Consider the following 9,358-nt stretch of genomic DNA (forward strand, 5'->3'; position numbering starts at 1 on the left):
GGCAAACTATTCCTTTAAGTTTGCTCATTATGCTCTCATTTTTTTCATAAGCAAGTGTGTATGTGTGCTGAAGGGATACAGCAACCATAGATGAGGGAAAGGAGTGCTAGGACTGTGTATTGTGATGATATATGAGAGGGTTTGAGTTCCACTTGCTTACACTTACTTCCTGCACACATTCATCATTATAACATGCCCTACTTACTTTAGACATCATTAATTCATTCACACCTCTCTTCCAAACACATACTGTACACACAACATAAAAATGTCCTCAAAGTAAAATAGTACACCTTCTCTCACTTACAGTGCCTTGCAAAAGTATCCATACCCCTTCATTTTTTTCACATATTGTTTTGTTGAAGCATTATGTTAAACTGCTTTAAATTAGATTTTCCCCACATCAGTTTACACTCCATACACCATAATAATGACAAAGCAAAAACCAGATTTGCAAATTTTACAAATTTATCAAAAATAAAACACTGAAATAAGTACATTGCACAATTAACTCAGTACATATTTGAAGCACCTTTACAGCCTCAAGACTTTTTGGGTATGATGTGACACGCTTTGCACATCTGCATTTGGCAATTATCTGCCATTCTTTGCCTCACCTTTTCACCTCTCAAGCTCTGTCAGCTTGTTCAGACATTTTCTAGAGTCCTAGTTGTTCCAATCATCTTCCATAATGGAGGCTACATGCTTCTGTGAACCTTCAATGCAGCAGATTTTTTTCTGAACTCTTCCCTAGATCATTGCCTTAACGCAAGTCTGTCACTGAGCTCTACAGGCAGTTATCTTGACCTCAGGACTTGGTTTTTGCTCTGATATGCGTTTTCAGCTGTTAGACCTTTTCTGAGAGGTGTGTGCCTTTCTAAATCATACTCATTCAAATGAATTTGCCACAGTTTAACTCCACTTGAAGTGTAGTAACATCTAGAAGCAATATAAATGCTCCTGAGCTAAATTTTGAGTGTCCCAGAAAAGGGTATGAATACTTATGCAACGGGATCTTTTCAGTTTTTTATTTTTAATAAATTTGCACAAATGTTAATTTTTTTTTGCTTTGCCATTATGGAGTAGGGAGTGTAGATTGATGTGGGAAAAAAAGTTATTTAAAGTAGTTTAACATAAGGCAGCAACATAACAAAATGTGAACAAAATGAAGGGGTATGAATAATTTCGCAAGGCACTGTAAATTTCAGAAAAAAGACATTCTGTTTGTTGTTCTTCCTCCCTTAGTTCTCAGTCTAGCTCTCTTCCTTTTAAACTGGGCGCCTTTGACCCTGCCCTTGATAAAACACAGTGGACCAACACCAGCAGCTGACATGGCACCCCAGACCATCACTGACTGTGGGTACTTGACACTGGACTTCAGGCATTTTGGCATTTCCCTGTCCCCAGTCTTCCTCCAGACTCTGGCACCTTGATTTCCGAATGACATGCAAAATTTGCTTTCATCCGAAAAAAGTACTTTGGACTACTGTGTTTTATCAAGGGCAGGGTCAATGCAGCTAGCTATCAGGAGATTTTGGAGCACTTCATGCTTCCATCTGCTGAAAAGCTTTATGGAGATGAACATTTCATTTTTCAGCACGACCTGGCACCTGCTCACAGTGCCAAAACCACTGGTAAATGGTTTACTGACCATGGTATTACTGTGCTCAATTGGCCTGCCAACTCTCCTGACCTGAACCCCATAGAGAATCTGTGGGATATTGTGAAGAGAAAGTTGAGAGACGCAAGACCCAACACTCTGGATGAGCTTAAGGCCGCTATCGAAGCATCCTGGGCCTCCATAACACAAGTATTGAGTGCATAACTGAACATAATTATTTGAAGGTTGACTTTTTTTGTATTAAAAACACTTTTCTTTTATTGGTCGGATGAAATATGCTATTTTTTTGAGATAGGAATTGGGTTTTTATGAGCTGTATGCCAAAATCATCAATATTAAAACAATAAAAGGCTAGAACTACTTTCAAATGTGTGTAATGAATCTAAAATATATGAAAGTCTAATGTTTATCAGTACATTACAGAAAATAATGAACTTTATCACAATATGCTAATTTTTGGAAAAGGACCTGTATTGGGCGCTCCACCAACCACCTGACCGCGCTGCGGCGAGATCAAAGCGTGTCGCAACTCTCTTTCTCTATGGCTCTGGTTTCACTTAAAAGCATGTCACCACATAGAATAACGCTGCGTGTTTCAAGGCACTTCAGTGGACCTTTAAACGCGGAGCCTGGCAGTCCCATACTCTCCATATCTGCATAGTTGTACATTTAAATGCTGACAGCTAAACACTATCATAACGTGTTTACGCTAACGTTAGCTAGCTAGCAATAATTCCCTTCAAGAACATCTTAATCGTATTCTTGATAATCACTAACTTGCCTTCATAGTCATGAACACATTTTTAAAATCTTGCAATATTTTAAAGCCTTTAATTTAATTATTATTTTCTAACTCTACAGCTGTGAAATAAAATTTACTTCAAGGACTCACTTTTCATTTATAAAAACGGCATCGGGGGAAAAAAACGACTTTTCACGGAAAACAACGTCTTTTTTAGGCTAAAATAATATGGAATTACCCATATAACCAAAAGATGGCAGCAGAGGATTAATTATTATGCAGCCGCCATTTCAACTCCCCATATTTTTCAAGACGTCTTGCTTTTCGATTTATTATAAAATCACTAGTATAATAAATTGTAGTACTTTTACCGCCCTTAAGTATATATATAGTAAGTGCAGGAAGTCATTAAGCTCACACACAAACAGCCTATAAGGGTGAATTATTTAAATACTTATATAGTTCACTACAAATACGTTAAATATTGATGGTATAAGAATTAAATAATGCACTCAATATGAATCGATAGGAATTTGAAATATTTTATATAATTTAATAACTACATCTTTTAAGTTTCATCTTCAACTGTAAAATCTATTAAACAGTCTTTATTTAACCAACATAAACTTGTTACTGCTGTAGTTTTGTTACTCTGAAATTAGTCTGAATCATTTAAGCTCTTTTTTTGACATCAGCTTGTCAGATGTCTGGTCTGGTTATTACACTCTAAAAAGTGCTGGGTTATTTTTGTAAACACATTGCTGGGTTAATTGTGCTGGGTCAAAATTCTGGGTTGTTTGAGGCACTGTAAACACACAGTTGGGTTGATCATGCTGGGTCAAATGGACTTTAAGGGGTTCTTTCACTATGAACACCTGGGTTGGGTTATTTTGACCCAACCGGTTTGTTTATTTTTTTTTCACTTCATCGAACATTCTGGATTCTTCACTCGTCTCGTCGCCAGGCGGACACGCACCTCGCAGCAAGCAGGATTATAAGGTAAATTAATATGATTATATAATTATTTACCTTTATTTTTAATAAGTTGTGTTTTAGAGCACACTGATTTCACTGTTTAATGCAATATTTGATATTTCGCTGTGCGGGGTTGGCATTTTATTCCGTGAATGACGAACGTTGTAACTTAAGCAGCCAAGCGATGTACTTTTTTGCCTCAACAATCGCTTTATTGTTATATAAAGTGTGTGTGTGTGTGTGTGTGTGTGTGTGTGTGTGTAGTGTAGTGTTATTTGTATAACTTACAGTATACATATGGCCTTTATTTTAACGCCTTATGGAAAGAGTAGGTCAGAAATACGGGGGTAAGTTCATTTACTGTCTGCATACTGTATGGCTTTGTAATGTTTTGTCGAAATTAGATAATTTCATACAAAAATTTATCTTTTAAGGGCATATTTTTTCAAGTAAATGTCTGCGACGTGCCGAATCCAACGATAGATCCATATGTTTTATGTTGAGCATTTTCGCGCTTTTTTCCTTGAGGTAACTTATCTGAATTAGCTAAAACGCTATGTCCCTTACTTTAATTACGTTAAACCACAATATGACTGGTATGTACTATTGTTTGTTACTTAAATGTAATGTTGTCTTAGCTACAGTATGTAAAGTTAGACTTTAATCTCGTGGTGTATGTGGCCGTTCATATGTCGCGTTTTTTGCGCACTGAAGTTCGTTATGTAGATGTCAAAATATACGCTCATATTGGAAGCTCGTTTTTCCAGATGCGGGTCATGGTTGCTTAGCAACGGCAGACGCCATGGGAGAGCAAGCTGCGTTTTTGGAAAGAATGAGAGAAAGCGACGCGTCTTGCGTTTTCACGCGTTTAGGCGCGGCATGTGAACGGCCCCACTCTTCCTCTATTTTAGTGAATGCCTGTGTTGCATTACAAACTAGGAGACCAGTATAAACCTTAAACTTATTGAACCACATTTGTTTTTCCGATTTTATCAGATTTCACAAGACAAGGAAGCTATATCCAGAGGCAGACTTTTTGAAGACTGGGCTACAGTTGCAGACCTTCATTCCTGGGTGACATGATTTAAGGTAAGCTTTTTCTTATAATATGTCAATTTATAAAAACAATATGCAACTGTATTTGACACACATCAACTGGGAAATACAATGTTACAGTAACACTTAATTAGTTGCTTATTAGCTTGTATACTGGCTGTTAATTAGTACTTATGAAGCACATACTGATGCCTTATTCTGCATGAGCATATTCTACATCCCTGAATCTGACCCCATACCTAAACTTAACCTGCAGTAGTTGAATGAGGGTGGGAATTAATGTGCATTATTTAAAGGAATGAAGAAATCTTCATATGAAAGTGTTTCAATTTGTTGTTTTGATTATAAAATATGTTTCACAGTTTGCATATTATTCCTATGGTTTAGATGCTAAAGGGGAAAGTGCTTTCAAAGTCCTGCCAACTCTGGAGAAGAGGTCTTCAGACCCACAACCACGGAATCCCGGAGGCCATTCATTGACGTACAACCTGTAAGTTTTGTTTTACGTTTTCTGCTCTAATAAGGGTGTATATATATATATATATATATATATATATATATATATATATATATATATATATAAACACAGTGGTGGCCAAAATTATTATAACAGTAGTATTTTCCCCAGCTAAAAAATGATTTTAAGTCAGTGTTTGTTACCTTTTGCTATAGTGTGTCAGTAAGAAATATCAGTTTTCATTTCCAAACATTCATTTTGCCTTTAATTGTGATAATCCAGTGTGGTTTTTGTTTGCACAACAGCCAATCCTCCACACAGAGATCTGATCTCATCATCATCCAGTCTGTCTGGAATGACATGAAGAAACAGAACAAACTGAGACAGACTAAATCCAGAAGAACTGTGACAACGTCTCCAAGATGCTTCAAGAGACCTACCAGCAAAGCTACCTGAAAAACTATGTGCAAGTGCACCTAGTGTAGGGCAAAAGCTACTTTAAACGTAAAAGGATGGTTAAACCAAATGTTGATTTAATTTAGTTAATCAAGGTTAATTGATTAAGAACATTTATTTATGACATTATTTTTGACAGCGTCATTTTATGACATTTTTAGACAAGTGCTTAAAACTTTTAACAGTACTGTAGCTTTGCAGTAAGGTCTCTTGGAGCATCTTGGAGACGCTGTCACAGTTCTTCTGGATGATGATGAGAACAGATCCTGTGTGGAGCACTGGCTGTTGTGCAAACAATAATGTCACTGGATTATCACAATTAATGGCAAAATGAATGGAAATGTAAAGCGATATTTCCTACTTACACACTACAGCAAAAGATAGAAATCACTGACTTAAAACCTTATTTAGCTGGTGAAAATACTAGTTTTCTAATAATTTTGACCACAACTGTATGAAAAGTTGAGAAGTAAAATGAGCATTTATTTCATGCCTCTGTGTTTATGTTCATAAAATACACTTAACTTAAAATGTTAGTTATGTTGCAAGACTAAATGCCGTATAATTAACAGGTGGGGACCAACATGGTGGATTTGAGCCTTGGGATGAGACAACAACATTTCTAGACCTTCGCCATTGTTCCAGGCCATGCCATTGAAGCGGACTTGTTGCCTGGGAATTTCTCCAGCTTGCAGTATATCATATTGATGGACATAAGTCTTCATGTGTGAAGTTTTTGGGGGCAAAAGTTGTTGTTTTTTGGCCACTTGTAACATGTTTTAAATTGTAAGTATTGTCTGGTGGAAAAGTATTGTTTGTTTGGCTTAGTTTTAATGGCACGATGTTTGGAATGATTCTAATGTGGTAATAATTCATTTTTGAGTGTTCTGCTGCTGCAATGTTGACATAAAGAATAGGAATAGATTGTGCCTTGTTTACAGTTTTGTGTTTAAAAGAAACTGATCTACTAAAACCGTTATTTGTGTCTGTAAGGGTTGGACAAAATGTGTGACAGCTGCACCTATTTGAAAACTGTAAAACTGTAAAAAGAAATATGAAAACTCATTAAATTGACATTTACAGATGCATTTTTTTGTGTTGTGTAACTGTATTACAGAAAAACAATAATAATTTTACATTCTTTTGTGATTTATATATTATTATTGGTAAATATAAAGGTAGCAAGGCAATTAGACAATAAATAACCCAATATTTTGGTAGTTTTTAACCCAGCAACACAGTTAATCTGACCCACTGGTTGGGTCAAATAAACAACCCAGCATTTTGGGTCAAATGATTTAACCCAGCACTTGGGTCAAAACAACCCAACGCGTGTTCTGTCCCATAGTTACCCAGCAGCTGGGTTATGGTTGGGTTATTTTTTAACCCAGCACTTTTTAGAGTGTACTGTCAATCATAGCAATGACTCGCGCATATTTAGCCGATTTACTCGCGTATTTTTTTAAACTAGCCTTTGTTCTTGAAACGGTATACATGGACGTTTGGTCCTCTTAGACAAACAACAATTTTCTTCGATTGTGAATGGATTATGTAGAGAAAACAAACAAAGTACGCTCATATTACGGCACAGTACAGTTGACCGGAAATGACTTAGCTGGCTTGTCTAAACAAGGAAGTAATTCGTGCATATGGTCAATTGCGTAAGTCTCACGCTGAATGCGTGAGAGTTGGCAGCCCTGTTAAAGGTAAGTTTCTTCTTTAACTCGGAAGTAAGCTTATATGGGTGAGACTTCCGGTCCATTAGCCACTATAAGGAAATAACAAGAAGAATAACAACATGCAGTGAAGGGTAAAAGTGTTTGCACTACAAACCAATGTGTTCAGAATTAAGACAATACATTAAAATAATATGGTAACTGGCAGATCTGTCACATATACATCACTCATTGTTTACACAGTGCATAGCAGCTACTCAAAATGGTGATTACTTGTGCTTATCCTGATTCTGGCAACTGATTAAAAACTAAAAGATTACGTTTCTTTGTGCAAACTCATCTGGGAGTGTTGACTTTTCAACGACTACATCGCCAGAGAACGTCATTGAGGTGTCACGCGCCGCATATTGTGAACGCGCTCAACACAGTTGAACCTTGAGGAGAATCAGAGGTAAATAATGATATAAATACTGTTCAGTTTCTTGTACAGACCGATGGTTTTGTGTCTTAACATCTCAATGTATCGTCACGAGCCGCAGGGTTTAATTTGGTTTTGTCTGTGTATGTTTTTTTACTCTCAAAGATCTGGTGCCCATTGACTGCCATTATATGACTGACAGACTGCAAGGGTTTGAGTTAAACATATTCGTTTGTGTTCTACTGAAGAAACAAAGTCATCTACATCTTGGATTCCCTGGGGGTAAGCAATTAAAGATCCAATTTTCATTTTTGGGTGAACTATTCCTTGGGTGTAAACCATTGTCCACTGCTGTATAGCAGAAAGAAGGCATTGTACCTTTTGTTCGTTGTTCTTTTGTTTTGTTCGTTTTTTAATCTAATCAAGGTTTTGTTACGTTTTTAATAATTTATTAAAGATGACATGTAATAAGAAGAAACAAGAAAGATGCAGTACCAACTTTTTACACAAGATGGCGAAATATAACAAATGATGTAAAGCACTAATGATGGGAATCACTGGAATACTTTTTCTGACTGGAAGCATATTTATATTGAAGAAAGGGGTGAAAGTCAAACATGCACTGTCAATGTCAAAACAAAATATAAATAAATTAAAAAAAAAATACTAACCCCCAACAAGGCTCAGGTTAATAGTTACATTCAAAAATGTGAAACTGACTGAATGTCAGCCCCATCCTGAGCAGGGGCAAGTGACCTAAATCACTCCTGAACTGTGAAATAATGCTCTTGCCTTGAGAAAAGGGGAGAGAAATCAAAATGGACCTGAGGGAGACTGGATCCAGAGCATGCTGGGATCAGATCACTTTTTTAAGCAGAAGCATATTGATTTATATGGAGCTGTAATTGCTTCAATATGTTCTGGATGACTCCCCCGTAATTGAGGCCTGGCAAATACGCACTCCTGGAAATGCCCAGTGCCAGGCAGCGGGTAGAGAGGCACCCCACCCAATCCCCCGTGCCAGCAAGAGGGGAGAGCATCCCCAACCCTGCCTCATCTTCACTTACAGCAGAGGCTTCCCTGTTTGCAGGTTCACTGAGCATCTACTCATCTGATAAAGGGCAGGATTTTGGCAGTGCTGAAAGCTGAAACTTGCAGTCCATTGATGATTTTGTCCTTTCATTGTACCTAACAAACGCATGGGTTTGTCATAATGGCTTGTACTTTCTTGTTGCTCTAATTAACATAAAAAAGCAATAAGTTCTAGTAGTAATTCTCATTGGACATCAAGTTGTTTCAGCCGTTCATTTTGAAAATTAAAATCACAACAGCTCTGTGGCCTATTTTACAGTTAGTATCAAGGGAGTTTTTCTCATTTTCTTTTTCACACGCATCAACATTAAGCTGGGTGTGGAAAACAGAAGTCAAATGTTTTACACAGATGACATTTCCAGTGACGGGACCCACAATGACTTTGTTCTTGATGTATGAAATAATGGTGATGGGTTTCCCATAAACCCTTGATTCCAGCACTTTCACCCAACATGAACGTCAATCAGAGGAGGATATTTAAACAGACGCAAAACTTGACACCCCATAGCAACACTCAGTGGCTAAACATAACATTTGACTGATGTCAGTTTGATAACACATCATGACAGGATGAACATACACATGTGCATAGCACATAGACACTCATTTTCTCTCTGTCTCGCCCACTCAGAGGCGTACAGTATCCAGTTTATGAAATTCCAGCAGGAAGCGTTGTGTCCAGTCATTATTAATGGTAGCTGACAGAATGATTGCAGTCCTTGTCTCACAGGCTAAATGAAGGACCATGTTTCCACAAATGTCAATGCACTATGGAAGTGGATCGTATTGGGTTACCTAATCAGAAAGGTCTTTTGTGTTGTGTGTGTGTGTGTGTGTGTGTGTGTGTGTGTGTGTGTGTGTGTGT

This window comes from Garra rufa, chromosome 4 (genome assembly GCF_049309525.1).
Source record: "Garra rufa chromosome 4, GarRuf1.0, whole genome shotgun sequence".
NCBI classification, from domain to species: Eukaryota; Metazoa; Chordata; class Actinopteri; order Cypriniformes; family Cyprinidae; genus Garra; species Garra rufa.